The following is a 22,387-nucleotide window of genomic DNA, read 5'->3' as shown; positions in this document are numbered from 1 at the left end:
ATGCAATCCATTAGGGTTAGTAACACAAGGCCCGGTTTCCATATTTTGTAATGTATACTTCAGTTCATGTTCTGTTTTTGACATCTGATTTATTGGAAACTGGTGCGCACGAAATTAGATGGTTTCTCTGTCAATGTGGTTAAAACAGAAATGCTAATATGTTATGTTGTAAATTGTAATCTCGTCTGAGGAATTCACATGATCACGTACAAGTTAACATGACCCACAATTACTTGGATCTAAAATGAGATTAAAACCTTTATACACTTCACAAATGACAAACCACTCACAGCAAATTGTTAGTTGTTTCATAAGTAAAAGCATGATTTGATGCAATATATTACTGTGCCACTGAAGAGAAGTGGTGTCAAGTCACTGTGACAAGCAGAATTTAATTGTTGGATCTGAGAGTTGGGCAGAAATAAAGTGTTTATAGGATTTTAATTGCATTTCCATTAACAGCAAAATTCAAGTAACAGGCATCTGCTTTTTATCCCCTAAAGCTTAATTGCCAAGATTAATTGTAATTATTTTTTTAAAAAACATGCAGATGTCGTAATCTGAATTAAACAAAACAAAAAAATGATGGAATTACTCAGGTGAGATAGCATCTGTAGAAAGAAACGATCTTTGTTTTAGATTGGAGACATTTTTTCCAGTATTTTCCATTTTTATTTATGGTCACAGCTGTGTTTCTAAATCAAGAAATATCCTGGCTGATTTGCTAATAAGGTAAAGGATTCAGGCAACTGGAGGTCTACAGTGGCAGAATAGTGCAATGGAAAGGGGACACAAAGGGATTTTTGGGGTACTCATTTCCAAATAATTAGAAGTCACAACATGAATAAATATTCTCAATGACTTGGCCTCAACAGCTATCCGTGGCAATGAATTCCCTCTGATTCACTACCCTCTGGCTAAAGAAATTACTTCTCATCTCTATTCTAAATGAACATCCCTCTATTCTCAGGCTGTGTTCTCTGGATCAAGACTCACCCACTATAGGAAACATCCTCTCCATATCCACTCTGTCTAGATCAGTGTTTCCCAAGCTTTTTTAGCTCAATGCCCCCCTAAAGCACTTACATACTTGCCAAAACCCCCAAGGCACAATGTGCTTTTTGGCGCCCTCATGGTGCAAAACAATGTCTACCATATGCTAACATGAGAAAAATTATTCTTCTTTATATTTTTATTTGTCTCTAAAGCTACCTCACACAGTACCTGGGTGCTGTACTTGTTCACTGAGCTTGATGGTTTTTAGCAAGAGCTGAAATATCTGGTTCACAATGTGACAGCAAAAGCCTAAACTCCCCACACGTAACAACGTCCAAACAGTTTCTGTTTTTGCGAGTATATGGTTCACTGCACTGAAACCTTTTTCCAACAAAGTTGGAGGATGGAAATGCAGTGAAGAGCAGCATGGCTCTTCTCCAAAGACCAGGAAACTTCATATGACAGTGTAACCACATACCACAAAAGTCAACATATTTGAAAAGCATTTGTGCTTCTTCATCATTGTGAATTTTGATAATTTCTTCTTGCAAGCTCTCTTCCTGTTCTTTCACCATGCAAAAAATGGGTTAATTACCCAGACCAAAATTTCCAGATTGTTCAAATCCTTGAATCAATTCTGAAAATCCTTCTTCAGTGACTGCAGGTGTAAGCAGTATTCTTGCAAATCAACGTCTGTGAAAGAAAGTGCCATTCCTTTCACTCAGGGGAACTGTAATAACATTCTTTTCTCAATGTTTTACTTATACATTTCAAATTTTCTGACAAAAGTAAACACTGCATTTTTTGCCTGGATTAAATTTAAATTCTCATCTTGCAGTATCATATTTAGATGTTCATTTTGTCATACAGATCACCCAGGTATGCCAAATCTCCACGAAGAACTTCTTCTTTCCAATATTTTTATTAGTTTCTACATAGAATACAGAGTACAAGAAAGTATATATAAAAGATCAAAAAAGATTTTAAAAACTACCAATTACATTATATCTATTCATAATAACAATCTCATTACCCAGTATTCATGCAAATTAATCAATAGTTATATTGAAATATACTAATTTATTGCAAAAAAAAGAGTCTAACTCCTACCAAGACCGAAGCTGTTTATTAAGGAGAAAAAAAGGGAAAAATACCTTCTCATATAATAAAAATTAATAATAGCCAACATCTGAATTTAAACAACGAATTAAAAGTTTTGAAAGTTTTGAAAATAATTCAGATAAGGTCCCCACAATGTTTGAAAGTCTTGACCAGATTCAGAAATTGAACAACAAATCTTCTCTAAATCTAAGCATGACATAACGTCGCATAACCATTGAGCATGAGTAGGAGGAGAAACATCCTTCCATTTAAACAAAAGCGCCCTCCTAACTATAAGAAAGCTAAAGGCCAAAATATCTAAATCAGATGTCTTCTGCTTGATATCTTGTCCTGCAACAATACCAAATGGGACCATCAAAGGATTAGGCTTAAAATTGACTTTGAAAAGTAAAGAAAAAGTTTGAAAAACTTTCTTCCAGTATTTTTCAAGACTTGGACAAGTCCAAAACATATGAATTAATGAAGCTTCTCCATTATTACATCTGTCACAGTAGGGAGATATATCCAAATAAAAACAAGAAAGCTTATCTTTAGCCATATGGACTCTATGTACCACCTTAAATTGTATGTGGGAATGGCGAGCACATAGCGATGAAGTATTAACCAGTTTAAAATTTCATTCCAAGTTTCCTCAGATATTGATGTCTCTAAATCCTGTTCCCAGAGATTCTTAATTTTATCAAAAGGAGCATTCCTCGTCTCCAGTAACATACCATAAATATTAGATATTGAACCATTATGAAAAGGTGTCAAATTAAAAATTACATCTAGTAAGTTCTTATCTGAGTTTTTAGGAAATGTGCATAATTGAGATCTTAAGAAAGTCTCTGATTTGTAGATACCTAAAAAGGTGAGTTTTGGGTAAGCTATACTTAGCTGACAATTGCTCAAATGAAAAAAGATTTCCTCTAACAAACAGATCCCAAAAACATTTAATACCCAACCTGTCCCATTCTTTAAAAACTAAATCAGTCACGGAGGGTTTAAAAAAATTAGAATATGTGGGACTTGAAAGGGAAAATCTCAATAAACCAAAATGTTTTCTAAATTGTATCCAGATCCTCAGAGTATGTTTAACTATTAAATTATCAGTTAGTTTACTTACAAGTAAAGGAAGTGAGGATCCAATAAGAGAAATAATAGATTTATTAACAGAGTTAGCTTCTAAAGAAACCTATACCAGACAGTCTACACGATTAATATAATATAGCCAAAACGTAAGATATCGTATGTTAACTGCCCAGTAATAAAACCTAAAATTAGGTAAGGCTAAACCTCCAGACTTTTTAGATTTTTGAGGATGAACTTTATTTAAATGAGGGCATTTATTTTTCCATATATAGGAGGATAAAATAGATTCAAGGGAGTCAAAAAAGGATTTAGGAATAAAAATGGGTAAAGCCTGAAAAAGGTATATAAATTTAGGTAGAATATTCATTTTAATAGAATTAATTTGTCCAATCAACCATATTGAAAGAGGTGACCAATTTAATGATATCTTTTTTACATGGTTTAATAAAGAAAGTTTTCTTTAAACAGGTGTTTATAATTCTTAGTGACTGTTACACCCAAATAAGTAAATTGATTCCTTACAATTTTAAAAGGAAGATTAGTATTAATTGATACCAAATTGTTTAAAGGAAATAATTCACTCTTATGTAGGTTCAATTTATATCCTGAAAACTGGTTAAAACGGTAGAGTAAAGAAAGTATGCAAGGTAGCGAGGTTTCAACATTAGAGATAAAAAGCAATATATCATTAGCGTAAAGCGATATTTTGTGGATGATACCTCTCCTTAAAATACCACAGATATCATTAGGTTCTCGAAAAGTAATGGCGAGGGGTTCTAAAGCTAGATCAAAAAGCAAAGGCCTCAATGGACAACTTTGTCTAGTTCCACGGTGAAGTTTAAATGGTTTGGAATTTTGAAAATTAGTAAGAACCTGAGCAGAAGGAGATAGATAAAGTAATTTAATCCATTGAATAAAATCTGGTCCAAAATTAAATTTTTCTAAGGTTTTAAATAAATAATTCCATTCAACCCGATCAAAGGCCTTCTCAGCATCTAAGGATATCACACATTCTGATATCTCCTGAGAAGGAGAGCAATTAACATTTAATACACGGTGTATATTAAAATGGGAATATCGGTTTTTACTAAATTTCATCTGATCATCAGAAATAATAGAAGGTAAAATATTTTCAATCCTACGAGCCAGAACTTTAGAAAGAATTTAGCATCAACATTGAGTAATGAACTTGGCCAATATGAAGAACATTCAGTTGGGTCTTTGGTCCTTTTTAGGACAAGCGAAATAGAAGCTTCATAAAAAGATTGAGGCAAACTACTCAATTTGAAAGAATCCAAAAAGGCTAAGTGTAACTGCAGTATAATTAATGAAGAAAAAGCCTTATAAAGTTCTCCAGAAAAGCCATTTGGACCCGGAGCTTTCCCCGAGTGTAATGAATGTATAGCCTCGGCGATTTCCTCATAAGAAATGAGTTGATCCATCTGTTTGCAATTATCTGCAGAAAGTGCAGGAATATTTAATTGATCTAGAAAATTATTCATTACAGCATTATCTTTAGGGGAACCAGAACTATAAAGTTTAGAATAGAATTCTCTAAAGGTATCATTTATTTCAGAGTAACCAGTTGTCCTATCACCACTAGTTTTGCAAATTTCTTTAATTTGTCATTTAACTACAGAAGTTTTTAATTGGTTGGCCAATACTTTGCCTGATTTATCTCCGTGAATGTAAAATTGAGTTTTACCTTTAAGAAGTTGAGGTTTAATTGGAAATGTTAACAGAAGATTATATTTAGTTTTAACTTCAACACATCTTTTATATAAAACAGGATCTGGAGCTATAGCATATTTTTGATCTAATTGTTTCAATTGATTGGCTAATTCAATTCTTTCTTTATTAGCTTTATTCTTAACACTGGCAGTATAAGAAATAATTAGTCCTCTAATATAGGCCTTGAAAGTGTCCCACACAATAAGATTAGAAGTCTCTTCCTTTTTATTCTCTTCGAAAAACAAAATAATATGCTTCTCTAGAAATTTTAAAAACTCCTTATCAGATAACAAAGTTGTATTAAAACGCCAAAATCTGTTGGTTTGAGGAAGACCAGGGAGATTTAAAGATAGAAATCCAGGAGCATGATCTGAAACAGCAATCTCTTTATATTCACAGGAATGAACTGATGAAATTATTTGACTATCAATAAAAAAAATCAATCTTGGAATATGTATGATGAACATGGGAAAAAAACGAGTACTCCTATCTAAAGGATACAAAAAATGCCAAACATCAACAATACCACACCTCAATAAAAAAGATTGAATAAACAAAGCTGATTTATTAAGAGACGCTGGTTTAGAAGATGATCGGTCTTAAAAAAAAAAAAGGGTCTAGTCAACAGTTAAAATCTCCTCCCATCACCAAAGAATAAAGATTCAGATCTGGTAGAAATGAGAAAAAACGCTCAAAGAATCCTGGATCATCTACATTTGGGGCATACACATAGGCAAATACTATTAATTTATTATCTAGTTTTCCTGAAACTATAACAAACATCCATTAGTATCAGACACTACTTTATGTTGGACAAAGTATATTATCTATAAGAATCAAAACTCCTCTAGATTTGGCCTGAAAAGATGAAAGAAAACAAAGTCCGTTCTAACGGCTAAGAAAAAACGTGGATTATCACATTTGCGTATGTAAGTTTCTTGTAAGAAAATAATAGGGACCTTAAATTTCCTAATATAAGCAAAAATCTTATTACGTTTAAAAGGGTGATTTAACCCTTTCACGTTAAAACTAAGTAAATTAATAGTTTGGTCCATTTTTAATATTATTTAAAAGGGTTAAAATGTAAGTTAAAACCAAGCCATAAACCTTGAGAAACGGTAACCAAGCAACAAGTTAGCTTAAAATTCAAAAACAGCTTCTGAGAAAAAAAACCATACCCCCACCCACCTCCCAAAGAAAGAAGACCAACCAATAGAAAGCCGTCATCTACAACGACAGACAACCCCCCAAAAAACCTGGTGATCGCTCCAATTAGTTTCAAGGTTATTTATATTCCAACCTAGACTAAACAATATCCAAACAAGAAATTCAATTCTCGTATATCAAAAATACAATATTAAAAAATACGAAAGGAAATTAATTACAAAGGTTTACCAAAAGTAAAAGATACAATAATTCATACAGAAAGACATTAAACATTTAATCTTATATCTTCATGAAAAAACAGACTAAGTAGTCAGCCTTCAAATTTAAAAAATCTTTGTTGCTTCAGCATTCAAACGAAACCATTCGAAGGGTCCATTTTTAATGAGATTCTCAGTCAAATTGGGTAGCCAAGGGACAGGGTTAAAACCCTTGTTAAAAAAATTCCAACAAAACTTGTTTGAACTCAGCACGTTCCTGCATAACCTCAAGCGAATAATCTTCGAGAATCTTAATATTCTACCCTATAACCAATCATGCCCCTTCGACAGGATTTGCAAATTAAAAGTTTCTCATTTAATCTTGTGTCTTCACGTAAGGGCAAACTAAACAGCTAGCCTTCCGATTTAGCCTTCTGATTTTAAAAACCTTTGTGCTTCAACAGTCGAATGGAACCATTCAAAAGATCCATCTTCAAGTGTAATCCTGAGTCGGGCTAGGTAGCGAAGGGAAGGCTCAAAACCCTTATTAAAAAGCTCGGACATAACTTCTTTGAACTTAACACGTTCCTGCATAATCTCAGGCGAGTAATCTTCGACAATTCTAATCTTACGACCATGATAGTCAATCATGCCTCTTCGACAAGATTCATCAATTAATAGTTCCTTTGTTTTAAATTCCTGAAAACAGATTATTACTGATCTTGGTCTCTGACCCTTAGGAGGTCTAAACGCAGGAGATCTGTGAACTCGATCAATCACAGGCACAGACGTCAAAATCTTCAGAAATAATTCTTACAAAAAGTTTACAAAAAATTCCATAAAATGATTACCTTTGATTAATTCTTCGAGACCCAGAACCCGTAGGTTGTTTCTTCTATTTTCTAGGTTGATAATCTTTTGTCTTAACTTTTCGTTGGACTTCGATTGCTTTTCACAAAGCTTTTGCGATTCATCCACTTCCATTTCCAGAGTCACCAAGATTTCTTCGTTATTATTTATACGTTTATCGTGTTCATTAAGAGTTTGTTGAATAGAATCCAACTTACCATCTATTTGTTTAAATTCAGAGCTGAACTGTTGAAACTTCTCAGAGGCTTCTCGTGTATGACTTTGCAGCAAATCCATAATAGAATTCAAAGAAGCAAGGAAATCATCCTTTTTAGTACCTCTAGCCCTCCTTGTATCCATAATGAAAGAATGTCACACTTAAAAAAGAAGTTTCAAGACAGGTTGGAAATAGTAAGATAATTAGAGTTTTAGCAACGGCAGATTGCTGTCACTCCATCAGCCACCACCAGGAAAAGTGCACTTTTTGCCTGGATTAAATTTAAATTCTCATCTTACAGTATCATATTTAAATGTTCATTTTGTCATACAGATCATCTAGCTATGCCACATCTCCACGAAGAAATTCAATCTTGTTTTCCAAGCTCTTGTCAACTTTTGAGCAAAAATTCAACCAGTGTCAAAAAAAAAATCAAAGAAACGTTTTAAGCAGCAGCCTTTTGACAGCCAATACACTTCAGTGTGAAAAGCACTCAAACTCTTCTTTGATATCTTGGCATAACTGGTGAAATATTCTGCTATGCAATGGTTGAGTTTTAATTTTGTTGATTGCTGATATTACAACAGTCATGCTTGAAAAAAGTCACTGGCTCAGCTTTTTTTTGCTGTGAGATGTTGATGATGAATTACACAATGAATTACAAACAGACTTGGAATTTCTATTTACCTAAGTGCCACTAAACCAGCATGGCAACCTGTCATATATGATTTTCCATCAAGAAATCATGTTCCTAATCAGAATATCTTTATCCTCAATATACATTTTGAACTCATTATAGATTGATTCTCCATTGATACAGGTTTCCCCCACCATCCGGAGGTAGAGTGTTCCTATGAAACGGTTCGTAAGCCAAAATGTCGTAAAGCAAAGAAGCAATTACCATTTATTTATATGGGAAAATTTTGTGAGCGTTCGCAGACCCAAAAATAACCTACCAAATCATGCCAAATAACACATAAAACCTAAAATAACAGTAACATTTTGTAATAGCAGGAATAATATGATACAGCCTATATAAAGTAGAAATACTTTTCCACAATCATTACTGCGCTGTTCGCCGAAGCAAAAATCTCATGCAAGCGCTGTTGGCAAAAACATGGCGCAAGCGCTCTCCAGTAACCTTTAAACTATGAAGCTGCCAAATCATACCAAATAACACGTAAAAATACACAGCCTATATAAAGTAGAAATAATGTACGTACAGTGTAGTATCACTTACCAGAATTGGTTCAGCGCCGAGCACACTGATGATGGTGTGTTAGACTGAGTCGTCGTAGGGTGGGGTGGTGCAGTGGCCCCCACCCTCCAGGCCACTGACCGATACATTGCCACGAAGCATGCAGGGGTCCAGCGGTAGCCGGGAGGCACCCAGCACATCTTTAAGAAAAAAGCCGAAATAAACACGCTAATTAATTAGGTGCTGCCCGACACGTAATTGTTGGCCCAGATCAGTGCCGATTGCATCACCTCTAATCTGGACCAACATTTACATGTGGGGCGACACCTAATTAACATGTTTATTTCGGCTTTTTTCTTAAAGATATGCTGTGTGCCTCCCGGGTACCGCTGCATTCTCCGCGAATCGGTACAGTATCTGTCCGCGGCCTGGGTGTTGGGGTGGTGGGACACTGGGGTGTCATCTCGTCGTCTGTTTCCATTAGAGCAGGCGGCTTATCTTCTCCTATGACTGCCCGCCTCGATGTCGAAGGTCGAGGTTCGTCGTCTGCTGTGGCTGATGTGGAAGGCTTGCTCGACTGCTGAGCCTCGCGCATTTTTCTACCATACAGTTCTTTGTAAGGACTCAAACCATCTTGCAAATATCCCCTAAACCTACGTATCCTTTCAGAATTAAAGTCGTACTTTATCATTACTCATTCGGTTTCGATTATTATCCTTTCCTCTTCCAATTGCATCAGCTCTTCACCTATCAATTCTTGGTCATGGGATGTCAAAACCTCTTCAACATCATCTTCGTCAGCTTCCACAAGCCAAACTCACTTAGTCCCTACTTTGTTCACCATGATCAAAACGCTTAATTATGTCTAGTTTTACGCTAAGTGTAACACCCTTACGAGCTCTTTCAGGCTTTTCCAATACCTCAGAACTCATCTTGCTAACGACTGCTTACAGGCACGTGTTTAAGCAATGCCAGCTAGAATGCAGTTCCGAATCCAGGGGAGAGCGGCTGCTCAGGGCGCACGCTGCCTTTTATCGCGTGCTGATTTTTTCGCGCACTGATATTTTTCGTAACAGTGAAAACATCTTCTGTTAGCAAAAACAGGGTACTAATGTAGGTCTTTCGTGACAGTGAGGTTTCGTAAAGCGAACGTTTGAAAAGCAGGGGACACCTGTATTTGTTTCTAACTTTTTACAAAACAAAATCTCTTCATAAACTTTTCCATTTTTGATAAACCATACATATGCCATTAGCAATGCTTTGTTGTGTCACACAATTGACTCATCCAGTTGTATCCCAAATTCCATTTTGTGTGGCTCTGTGCATTGCTGATACTCAATTACTTCACTCATTTTGTAAATACAATAAGCCACAGAGTTATTACACAGAGGAATTGATTTTGAAATGCTGGTATCCATTTTGAGAACAGTGGTGAGCACTTCTGATACATGATGCATTAATAACCTTTTATCAATTTTCAGCACTTTGCTATCATTTTGGAAATGTTCTAAGAAGCAATGAAACCACTATCGAGGTCATTTTTAGCTTTCTTAGCAAGTAACTTGAATGTGCAATGCTTTTCAAATTCTTTCATCTTCTGGAAATGAGTAATACCATAAGTAGCCTTTTTGGGGTGTCTTTTACAGAAGTGCTCCTGCAATCTTGATGGTTTCATTATACAGTACAGTGTTACAAATAAGACAGATAAGCCGTCACTGATCTAACGGGAACAGAATAAAAGCATACTCCAGGTACGTAACATTGTATTGCTGCACCTTCTGTAGTTTCTGCTTCTTAGCAATATCGAAATTCAAGGCTTCTCTGCCTTCAGATTCAGAGATCGCGCCATACATATTTATCCATCATTAATAGGGCTAAATTAAAATAAAAAATTAACACAGACTGGGAATGCCTATCGCAGGGGTCCCCAACCTTTTTTGCAACGCGGACCAGTTTATTATTGACAATATCCTTGCGGACCGGCTGAACAGTGGGGGGGGGGGTGGTGGTCGGGTTGCCAACGGACAAGAGTAGCAGTCAAATACATTGTGTTTACCCCGAGAAAGACTACCATGACCATGAAGCCTTGCGCGGGCACCAGTGCGCATGTGTGTACATGCCGATTTTTTTCTATAAATCATTTTTGGCGATTCTGTTCGAGGGGGCGTGTTAATCACGACCGGAATATAGGTGATAAGTGGCTAATACACTCAATTTTGTTTCTAAAAGGGTTTATCTAACGAATTTAATATTAAACACACCGCGCATATTTTCCTCGCATGACTATAGTGATAAGTCATTTATCAGGGGAGGACAGGGGAGCTTGAAGTAAGTGTTGAATGAACTTCCAGTAGAAGTGGTAGAGGCTGGTTCGATATTATCATTTAAAGAAAGATTGGATAGGTATATGGACAGGAAAGGAATGGAGGGTTATGGGCTGAGTGCAGGTTGGTGGGACTAGGTGAAAGTAGCTTTCAGCATGGACTAGAAGGGCCGAGATGGCCTGTTTCCGTGCTGTAATTGTTATATGGTTATATAAGTCACTTATAAGTCAATAGCATCATAACATTTTAAGTAATGTTTGGATATTAAACACAGCGCATATTTTCCCTGTATGAACATATAAGATCATTGCAACACACCAATATCGCTGAACCAGTGGGAGCCCTGGGCTGAATACTTGTTCCCTGCAACAAGACGGTGCCATCGAGGGGTGATGGGAGACAGTGATACTCGAAGGAGGTTCCTTATGTCCAGTCTATTCTGCAATTTAGTTTTTGTTGCATTCATTGCAAAGATATGTTGGAAATGGAAGCAACGTTTTCAGTGCTTTTGTGGCTATCTCAGGATATTTAGCCTTGACTTTGATCCAGAATGCCGGCAGAGATGTTATGTCAAACATACTTTTCAGTCCACCGTCATTTGCAAGCTCGACAATCTCCTTCCTGCGCTGACATGGATGATGCGCGGGTAATGACCTCGCATGCGTTCAAGCTCAACAGTGCGCGTGACAGGGAACGAGGAAAGGTGCAGCTGACTCATATCGCCAAATCACATTGTTTCGTCGCGGCCCAGTAGCACATGCTTTGCGGCCCGGCACCGGTCCACAGCCCGGTGGTTGGGGACCGCTGGCCTATCGGATGTTGACGATGGCAGTGACATGACCTGGATGGAACAATGGGAGTAGCACACAAAGGAATGGCAAGGCAAAGATGAAGACGATCACAAAAACAAAAATTACATTGGCAAGGATTCAGATTCGGTCTGAATGTTAGTTGGGATACAACTGATGTTCAGCAAGCTACCTTTATACTATTCCAGTTAGCATGATCACATAAGGTCTCCTAATTCCTAAAGGTGGTTCTTAACCACATATTTGAAGCAGAGGTTGCTTTGAACACCTCAAGAGGAAATCTCGGGGTTGGCAGGTTCACTGATTGGCTTTAATTCATCGTTTGGTTCCAGTCAGCACTCTTCTCATTGTGCAACCTGCTTTCTGTAGATCTGTAGAGAAAGTTGAGCGGGTGTACTTGACCTACCAACTGTTAAACTGCATGAGCTCATTCCGTGCTGTGAGTGAAGGGGAACCGTTGGGTATCCCAGTTACTAATCAATGCATCCCCAATAACATCTGTTTGGTTGGTAAAGGCAGATGAGATTGTCGAATTTCAGACGTGTTGTGATGACGAGTGCTCACTGCCTGCAGAGCTATGGTTCTTCCTGCGTTCCAGTGCCTCATCCTTTTTTTGGAATTGCCTGCTCTACTAACAGTCGGTCAGGTCTCGTGTCTCAAATTAGGGTGCTGCTTACTTTCTCCCCCCCCCCCAAACAATCTTGAACAGCCCCCGACAATTTCTATTTTCCCTAACACCCCCTTCGGACACATAACCGCCCCGGTTGGGAATCACTGGTCCAGGCTATTCAATATTCAGCAGGTTTCATTGTGACCACCCCTTATTTTTCTAAACTCCAAATATTTTCTGTTTAGAAAATAGTATACATTTTTATTCCTTCTACCAAAGTGCATGACCATACGCTTCCCAACACTATATTCCATCTAACAACACACACAAAAAATGCTGGTGAACGCAGCAGGCCAGACAGCATCTATAGGAAGAAGTACAGTCAACGTTTCGGGCCCCATCTGCTATTTATTTTCTCCATCAGTCCAAGTTCTTCTGCAGACTGTTTTTTTATGTACTAGATAAAAGCACCTGCAATTTTATTTCTTCATTTTCTCACTTTCCCAGTTCTGACAAAGGGTCTTGAACCTAATCTTTAACTCCACTTCTCTTCCCTGAAATGCAACCAGATATGCTGTTTGTTTTCAGCATGTTGTATTTAGATTTCAGTTCTCCAGTTTCTGTAGTATTTTACTTTTCATCAACTGATATGGTCATAGTTTAAATATTGTCTAATTCATTGCAAAACTCAAAGTAAAGGATTTACTTAAGGATTTAGAAATATGAAGTCTAGAAAATTTTACATATGGACTCATCTGGACTTAAGTTCCAAACAAACCATGACAAAGAAAGCCAAATTAAAAATACTTAAGTGGTAACAGACTTAACAAACATCAAGTAAACTTCAAAAAAGAAATCTAGCAGACTATTCAACAGAAACAGATAAATGGACCAAACAGTGCATCATTTCCAAAGTGAGATGCTGAAACTTTATAGATTATATCATTCCTGATACAGCAAGAAAACACTTTACAGTTTCAAAATGTACTTTAATGTTCAGAGAGGCAATAAAATGTTCATTGTCAACAAGACTGTATTTCACTTGGATGGGAATTGACAAGCATATTTTTGCCATGCATTCCATTTTTCTTTACATTCTTCATACTCCTTGCATTTTATGCTTGGGGTTAAATAACTTCAGATACATTTGCAACTTCTTTAGACTCTGCTTAAAAATAGGAATGGTGTAAGCCAATCCCTCTCTCAAGCTTGTCTCCCATTTCCTTTGAGCACAGTTCATCCATTATTGTTTCATATTTCTTGAAATCTTAACAACTAAACAGTCTTTAAATGCATAAATTTCATTTGACATTTTGGATCATAGAAATTTGTTGTGCAGGAGGCCATTCAGACATGCTCATCCATGCTAGCCAAAACATAGACAAATGCTTTTCAGGACATCGGAAATGTCCTCCTCCTTCAAAGAATGGGGCTTCCCTTCCTCCACCATTAATGCTGCCCTCACCCGCATATCTTCCATTTCCCAGGCATCCGCGCTCACACCTTCCCACTGCCTTAATAGGGATGGAGTTCCTCTAGCCCTCACCTACTACCACGAGCCTTTGCATCCAACACATCTTTCTCTGCAACATCGGCCATCTTCAATGGGACTGTCCACCAAACACACCTCCCACAACCCCCCTCCCACTCTCTGCTTTCTACTGAGAACACTCCCTCTGTGATTCCCTTGTCTGTTAATTCCTCCCCACTAATCTCCCTCCTGGCACTTATCTCTGCAAGTGGAAGAAGTGCTACACCTGCCCATTTACCTTCTTCCTCACCTCCATATCTGTTGGGGTTGTCTACTGTATCCAGTGCTCCCGATGCTGATTCCTCTACATTGGTGAGACCTGACATAGATTGGGGTCAGCTTAGTCGAGCCCTTCCACTTGTTACGTACCCCGTAACTGGGTTGCCAAACCAGCAGAAATGGATCACTCAGTTGGAGTCTGGATTACTAGAACTAAGAAAGTTTTATTAAAGAAACAAGCAACACAGTAATCGAAAGGATAATAAATGCAACAGTTCAGCAATGATAAGCACACATGTGCACAGAATTAAGATAACAGCATCAATCAAGCTCTATCATTGTCTAGGGGTAAATGACCAAATTTCAAAGTGACACAAAAGTTCAGTCCAATTTAGTTCAATTCGCAGTAATCGTTGCCATGGCGATGGACAACATGGGGGGAGAGAGAGAGAGAGAGAGAGAACGGGAACGACTGATCATTCAGACACGGCTTCCACTCACAGACCGGCAATATGGCTCACAAACAGCTTCTAGGCAGGTCCTTGGTGATGTCACCTGAGGTCACCGACTGTGACCCCTCCTCCAGATGCGGTCGATCCTCTGCAGTGAACCCGGCACCCAAGCGAGGGTGGACACACACCGGGTTCCCGCTGATCGTACCTTTCCACCCTGTGCGTTTAAGGCTGATCCCCCGATCAGCCATCCAAGAGCTTCTCACCGACTTGTGAGAGGCGCATCGCTTCCAGGGTCTCGTTATCTCGGGTGTCGTGTGTGTCGCCTTAGCGAGCCGGTCCCTTTTTATCCCCCTGCTGGGGTATCGCCTGTCCATCACTTCAAACAGTTCAGGGTTCAAAGGGGGAGCCGCTCCAGACAGCTCCCTCTCTCCCTTCCCTTCATTACACATCTCCAGATCGACTGTCCATCACTTCAAACAGTTCAGGGTTCAAAGGGGGAGCCGCTCCAGATAGCTCTCTCACCCGTCCCTTCATTACACATCTCCAGACGCTGCTCCATTGTTCCTTATCTCTCCTTCCCCTGAGGACAGGTGGCAGACCAACTGCTGATGTCACTATGTGTATTCTCGTCACACACTCCACCTGCAAAAAGCAGGATTTCCTGGTGGTTAACCATTTCAATTCCAATTCCCATTCCGACATGATGAGGCCACTCTCAGATTAAAAGAGCAACACCTTATATTCGGTCTAGGTAGCCACACCACTAAATTTTCCCCTCCCATTTTACTCTTCTTCTCCCCAACTGCCTACCACCTTCCTTTGGTGCCCCTCCTCCTTCTCTATCACCCATGGTCCACTCTCCTCTCTTCTCAAATTCCTTCTTCTCCAACCCTTTACTTTTTCCACCTATCACCTCCCAGCTTCTATCTTCATACCCCACCCCACACCCCTGGCTTTCACCTTCTAGTTTGTACTACTTTTTTCCCCCTACCCCCACCACTTTCTTATTTTGGCATCTTCTCCCTTCCTTTCCATTCCTGATGAAGGGTCTCGGTCCAAAACATTGACTGTTTGTTTATTTCCATAGATGCTGTATGACCTGCTGAGCCTCCAGCATTTTGTGTAGGTTACTTAACTAATCTGACTTCTCTTCATTTTGCTCACAACACTCTACTGTAGCTCACAGATCTTTAAGTGCTCATTGAAGTACATTCATTCACCTTCTTATTTTCTTACTTACACTTTGTTCTTTTTAAACATATTTCTTTTTTAGTCTAAGGTATTAAGGGTCAAGTTACCCTTGTTTCTGAGCGTTCAGGCTCAGTACTGAAGTGATTCTAACTGTCAACTGTATGCCAGATCCAAGGTTCCTCTTCTTCCTTGTCAACTGTTGGTCTCCAGAGTTGTCTCTGCCCAGATACTAAATCTTTATTCTGTTCTGTTTTTACAACAATCTTTCAGAATGTTGGAACTCCCCAAATCTTAATTGATCTAATCATTCACAGGGAAATATGAAATTGCTCCTGACAATTTCCCCATGTGGGTCTCATGACCACATTTTTGCCACATAAGCATTTCACTGTTTTTAGCCTTAGCCTCTAGTTATGACCATAGTCTTCTGTCTGCTATTTTTGAGCTTGGATAACAAAGAGATGTTTCAAAGCATTCCCATCATTTCTTAACTCAATACCACCATACCCCTGTTGTTCTGTGGATTACAATTTACTGAAGCCAACTAACTCCCTAGCCAAAATAGGAAGGCCCAGCTTCAATGACAGCTCATTTACTACCGTTGATTTCTCTATGACTTGATTACTTTAATTATGAATCAGGAATTATTTTGAGAAGTACAGTATAGTATGGATATAGGTCCTTTAACCCAATTAATCCATTCCGAACGTGGTGCCCACCCAGTTGGTCCCAATTTCCTGCATTCATCCCATATCCCTCTAAGCCCCATACCTTCGTGTACAGTGGTGCTAGTAAGTTTGTGAACCCTGTACAATTTTCTCTATTTCTGCATAAATATGACTTAAAATGCATTAAGATCTTCATGCAAATCCTGAAGCTAGAAACAGAAAACCCATTTAAATAAATAACAAAAATATTATACTTATTCATTCATTTATTGAGAAAAATATCTAATATTACATGTATTTGTTGGAAAAAGTATGTGAACCTTTGCTTTCAGTAACCGATGTGACCCCCTTGTACAGCAATAACTTCAACCAAATGTTTCCAGTAACCGTTGGTCAGTCCTGCACATCAGCTTGGAGGAATTTTAGGCCATTCCTCTTTACAAAACTGCTTCAACTCTGGGATGTTGGTGGGTTTCCTTGCATAAACTGCTTGTTTCACATCCTTCCACAACATTGCTATAGGATTAAGATCAGGACTTTGACTCAGCCATTCCAAAACACAAATATTCTTTTTTGAACTATTCTGTTCTTGAGTTACTCTTGTCTTTCAGATCATTGACTTGTTGCATTATCCAACTTCAATTAAGCTTCAGGTGACAGACTGCTACCCTAACATTCTTCAGTAAAATGTCTTGATAAAATTTTGAATTCATTGTTTCCTCAATGACTGCAAGCTATCCAGGATCTGAGGCAGCAAAGCAGCCCCAAACCATGATGCTCCTTCCACCATGCTTCACAGTTGGGATGAGACTAAGGTGTTGATATACAGTGCCCTTTATCCTCCAAACATAGCAATGCGCATTTCTGCCAAAAATGTCAACTTTTGTTTCATTTGTCCACGGAACATTGTCCTAGAAGCATTGTAGAACATCCAGGTGGTCTTTTGCAAACTTGAGATGTGCAGCAATGTTTTTTTTGGAGAGCAGTGGTTTTCTCTGTGGTGTCCTTCCATGGACACCATTCTTGATCAGTTTTTTCTTATAGTGGACAGTTGAACAGAGACTTTAGCAAGTTCTTAAGATTTCTGCAGTAACTTTGCTGTTACCCTTCCATTCTTTTTCACCTCCTTCAGCATTGCATGTTGTGCTCTTGATGTGATCTTTGCAGGATGCCCACTCCTAGGGAGAGTAGCAACAGTACTGAGTTTCCTCCATTTGTAGACTACTTCGCTTACTGTGGATTCATGAACATGCAGGTCTTTTGAAATGCTTTTGTAACCTTTTCCAGCTTCATGCATCTCTACAATTCTTCTTCTAAAGTCTGTCAAAAGTTGTTTTGATTGATAAATGGTGCACATAAACAGATCTTTCTTGAGAACAGCAGGCTCTATCAGTAATCTGACTTCGTATGTGTCTTTTTTATAAGGCAGGGCACCTCTACAACCCACATCTCCACAACCCACACCTCCAATCTCATCTCATTGACTGGAACACCTGACTCCAAATAGCTTTTGTAGAAGGCATTCCTCCAGAGGTTCACTTACTTTTTCCAACAAATTCATGTAATATTGGATCATTTTTCTCAATAAATAAATGAAAAAGTATAATTTTTTGTGTTATTTATTTAATTGGGTTCTCTTTATCTAGGTTTAGGACACGTGAAGATATGATCACATTTTGGATCATATTTATGCAGAAATATAGAAAATTTTACAGGATTCACAAACTTTCTGGCACCAATGTAGCTGCTTACTATGCCTCCTAGAAGTCAGTGTGTACAGTATGTTCCCTGAGAATTATATTGGTACGATTTTCGAAGCTTCTCTTAGTACTGCACTATTTGAATAAGTGCTTTCTCATTGGTTAACTCTTATCTTCAAATCTGAATGGGATTTTCCTGATCTATGGGTATAAAAGAGCTGACCATGAGGCCAGCACCACCTTAGTCTATCAGCTTTTTGTCTTTCCCTGCACTTAGTAGGTCCAAGTAGAAATTGCTTGTTTCAATTTCTCTTTCTTCTAACAATGCTTAATAAAACAATTGTGAAGCAACAAGTTTTGTGCCTCTTTCCTGACTTCTGAAAGAACTTTAGATTAAAACATCAGAATCCAACAATTGGCATAGTCTGCAAGCATAGCAAAGTTTAAGGACTTGGAACAATTGTAGACAAAGTGCAATTTTTATCGTGCAACAAAAGTAATAAGAACTTCCTCTCTTCCAACTTGTCTGAGAAAGCTTAATTCTGGCTTCAACATAATCAGATGGGAGTTAAGAGTGAAAAACTGCTTCATTGCTATTTTTAAAAAAACTGATCTAGAAAAAAGAAACACAAGCTGGTAGAGCCACATGCAAGCCAGTAGAGTGGAGATTAAACATGTAAGCTAGTAGAGCATAAATGTGCAAGCTAGCAAGGAAAAACTTAAAATCTTGGTTGCAACCTATTAATACTTTGAGATCACGGTCAAAGTAAAATGAAGTATGTACAAATTAATATCAAACTAAAATATGGCCAAAAATCATGAAACCCACTAAGAGCTCTTAACTGAATAAGACATCTGTTTGATAAAATTAATGACAAAGTCTGGATTAAATATACCAACAATGTTAAGTTTATTAAAATCCAGAGAATCGCTGACGGAAAGGAAAAGCCTGGAATGATTACTACTGATGTAGAGAAAAGACCGCATATGCAGTTTGGTCTAATATACGAGCAAATTAAAAGGTTGACAAGGTGAGTAAAGACTTTTACTAATTGAAAGAGATGCAAAACATGATAAACATCATAATTTAGTACAAAGGTAGTATGATATAGGCAGTAAGGTATCTTAAGAGCAAATCTCTGCATTAACCAAATGAGCAGAAGAACAACTTGGCAGTTCAACCAAAGTGCATCATACGTAGCTCAGAAGCAAACTGAAACAATATGGAGAAACTGAACAGGAACTCCACGGGGACAGTCCTGCTAATGATGCATCCACTGACAATTCCTGTGACAATGCATTAAGAACACCTGACGTGGTTGAACTATTTACCCTGTATGTTAACAAGAAACACACTATGGCAGTCTTAAGAACATAGAGAGAGACAGCATCATTTTGGTTGTTACTCTGCCAAAGGTCTGTACATTGATGGCTCCTCATGATTGAGAAATGAATTTAAATGGTTGCTTCTGGAACTGAAGTGCTGGTATCAGGAAGCATGGCTCTGCTCAACAGGCAAAACCAAAAGCTTTGATTGAATCCCGCAAGTTGGCAGAAGGAAGATCAGCTAATACCTACACTGATTCTCAATATGCTTTTGGAGTTGTCCATATTTTTGGAAACATAGATACACTGAGGGCATCTTTCAGCTGTAGGAAAACCAATTACAAGCACTACGCCAACTAGTACAAGGAATTATGGATTTCATACAACTGCCAGAGGTTGCTGTATTAAAATGTAAAAGCCACTTCAAAATGACTACAATGGAAAGCCATGGAAATGTATTTTCAGATGAAACAGCAAAAAGGGCAGCACAGAAAGAAATAAAAGAAGTACCAAGAACATATGCAGTGAACCCAACAACTGGAATTATGAAAACAAAGTTGAAATCTGTATCACATAAAAACTTACAGTACAAGATATTTGAGGGATGCAAGTTCAATGCTCTAAACAGGAAAATTGGCTCTGGGTGGAGAATGGTGAGGGGTTAAAAAGCGATGGAGCATGGAGGTATGGCACTTGTCAGACTAGTAGCTCTATGTTGCTTTCTTATCTAGCACACGGTGGAGTGCAAAAGATGATCGACAGATTCTCCCAATGGTGGTGGATCCAAATATCAGGCTACAAGCTTGACAAACATCTGAAAGATACATGACATGCCAGAAAACAAATCCTGGAGCAGCAGAGAAGTTATCACAATTAAGTGCTCCTGTCCCACCTACTCCATTTTTACACTTACAAATGGACTATATTACTTTATCAAAGTGTCTAAAATATTCAGGTGTACTAAGACATAATGGACAAGTTTTCAAGATGGGTGGAAGCTACTCCAGCAAGAAAAGCCACTGCCACACACACAGCAAAAACTCTGATCAAGGACCAACTTCCTAGAAGGGGACTGCCACGTCACATTGACTCTGACCAAGGAAGATATTTCACTGGGACTGTTTGTCAGGAATTATGTTGACTGATGAACATTGAATGGTCTTTTCATTGTCCATATCACTCAGAGTCATCAGGAAAAGTCAAATAAATGAAAGGAATCATCAAACAGCTAAGAATCATGAGGTTGCTGTATCATGGCCTACAGCTCTTCCTATAGTCTTACATAGCATCAGAGTAAACCCAACAAGAAAACTAAACTAAGTCCAAGATGATAACAGGGTGCCTGCCTTATGTCACATGCAAGTACACTTAAATTCATCCATACTACAGCAGTATCTCTCTATTTAAACAATGAAATGAATTACACACCATATATGTACATACCATATATATTCATCACACAGAGTTGCAAGAAAAAAAACAGCAAGTCTTTGTGAAGTAAATTGTTTTATCAGCGTTCATGGGTACAGCAATCTACAGCAGAACAGCTCTGAAAACCCATGAACAGAGGCCTAATCAGTCCCCCTTCACTAGAGTGAACTTGTCCTCTCATTGAACAACTTTTTCTTTAACCCAATTTGCCCACTACAAATTAAAACTGGAACTATGAAAACTTGAAGGGGTCTTTCTTTGTGAGATAACATATATGGACATCTTCATATCCGTGCTGTAATTGTTATATGGTTATAGTATATTGGTCCATGCCCTCACTATTTTGAGTACATTAATAATTGTTGTGATTGTACACATTTTCAAACAAGTTTCATAAATTTTGATACTAATTTTTTAGATTATGAAGACACGTAGTCCCCTTTTATTGTCATTTAGTAATGCATGCATTAAGAAATGATACATTATTTCCTCCGGTGTGATATCACAAAAACACAGGACAAATCAAGACTGAAAAAACTGACAAACCCACATAATTATACATATAGTTACAACAGTGCACAATACCATAACTTGATGAAGAAAGTTCATGAGCACAGTAAAGTTCAAAGTTTCTCAAATGTCCCACATCTCACGCAGATGGGAGAGGGAAGAAAAACTCTCCCTGCCATGCCGACCACAATCCGACTCTGAGTCATCCGAAAACTTTGAACTCTGATCAGCTCTCCGACACCGAGTACTGAGCGCCATCTCTGTCCGAGCGATTCGACCTCTTTCTCAGTTGCCAAAAGCAAGCAAGGCCATGGATTTTGAGGCCTACCCTCCGAAAGATTCCCAACCACACTGTAACGACAACAGCAGATGGGTGTTTCAGAAATTTCTCCAGATGTTCCTCTGCTTTCACATCCATTCTCCATCAAATCAGAAATTGTCCACGGCCCCTATTTAACATCATTTTTCACCGGAGAGCTGCACACGCGCGGTGCGCTGCCATCTTCTCCTCCCGCCTACTCTCATTTGTACGCTACTCTCATTTTCACATGGCCCATGCCTGACACATCCCTTCCTCTTCTATTCTATCACCATTTCACAGGATAGATGAATTAACAGTATCCAATACATACTTGCAAAATTCACAGCCACCTTGATTATATTTTCTCTCACTCTGCTTCCTGCATGGACAACATTCTAATCTCCCAGTTCCTCTGTCTCCAACAGATCTGTTATGATCCAAGTCTGGCTATCTATCCTAAGCCCACCTGGATTCGATCATAAACATGAGAAGGTCTGAGCATGCTGGAAATCAGTCCTAAAGAAGGGTCTCGGCCTGAAACATCGACTGTTTATTCATATCCATAGATGCTGCCTGACCTACTGAGATCCTCCAGCATTTTGTGTGGACTTGACAATACATTAGGTTCAGGCAGTCAAGTGCCCATGCTTACAAAGCATTTGGTCCTACTTCATAATGCAAAGCTTATACCCGCTGAGATTTCACCACCTGACTTGAATGTAGACATGTGTTTGCTGTTGACAAGACAATCCAAGCACCTACTT

At 38.3% G+C, this 22,387-nt stretch overlaps 1 protein-coding gene across 2 annotated transcripts in view; it reads right to left on the bottom strand.

The window, feature by feature from the left end:
* ccdc24 (coiled-coil domain containing 24) overlaps nucleotides 1–22,387 on the bottom strand; it is a 125,506-nt gene that overhangs the window by 87,246 nt on the left and 15,873 nt on the right. The gene's annotated exons all lie outside the window — the stretch shown is intronic.

Source organism: Mobula birostris, chromosome 12 (assembly GCF_030028105.1).
Source record: "Mobula birostris isolate sMobBir1 chromosome 12, sMobBir1.hap1, whole genome shotgun sequence".
In the NCBI taxonomy this organism is placed as follows: Eukaryota; Metazoa; Chordata; class Chondrichthyes; order Myliobatiformes; family Myliobatidae; genus Mobula; species Mobula birostris.
Note: the sequence above shows the minus strand (reverse complement) of the source record. Positions and strands in the feature narration are given on the sequence as shown.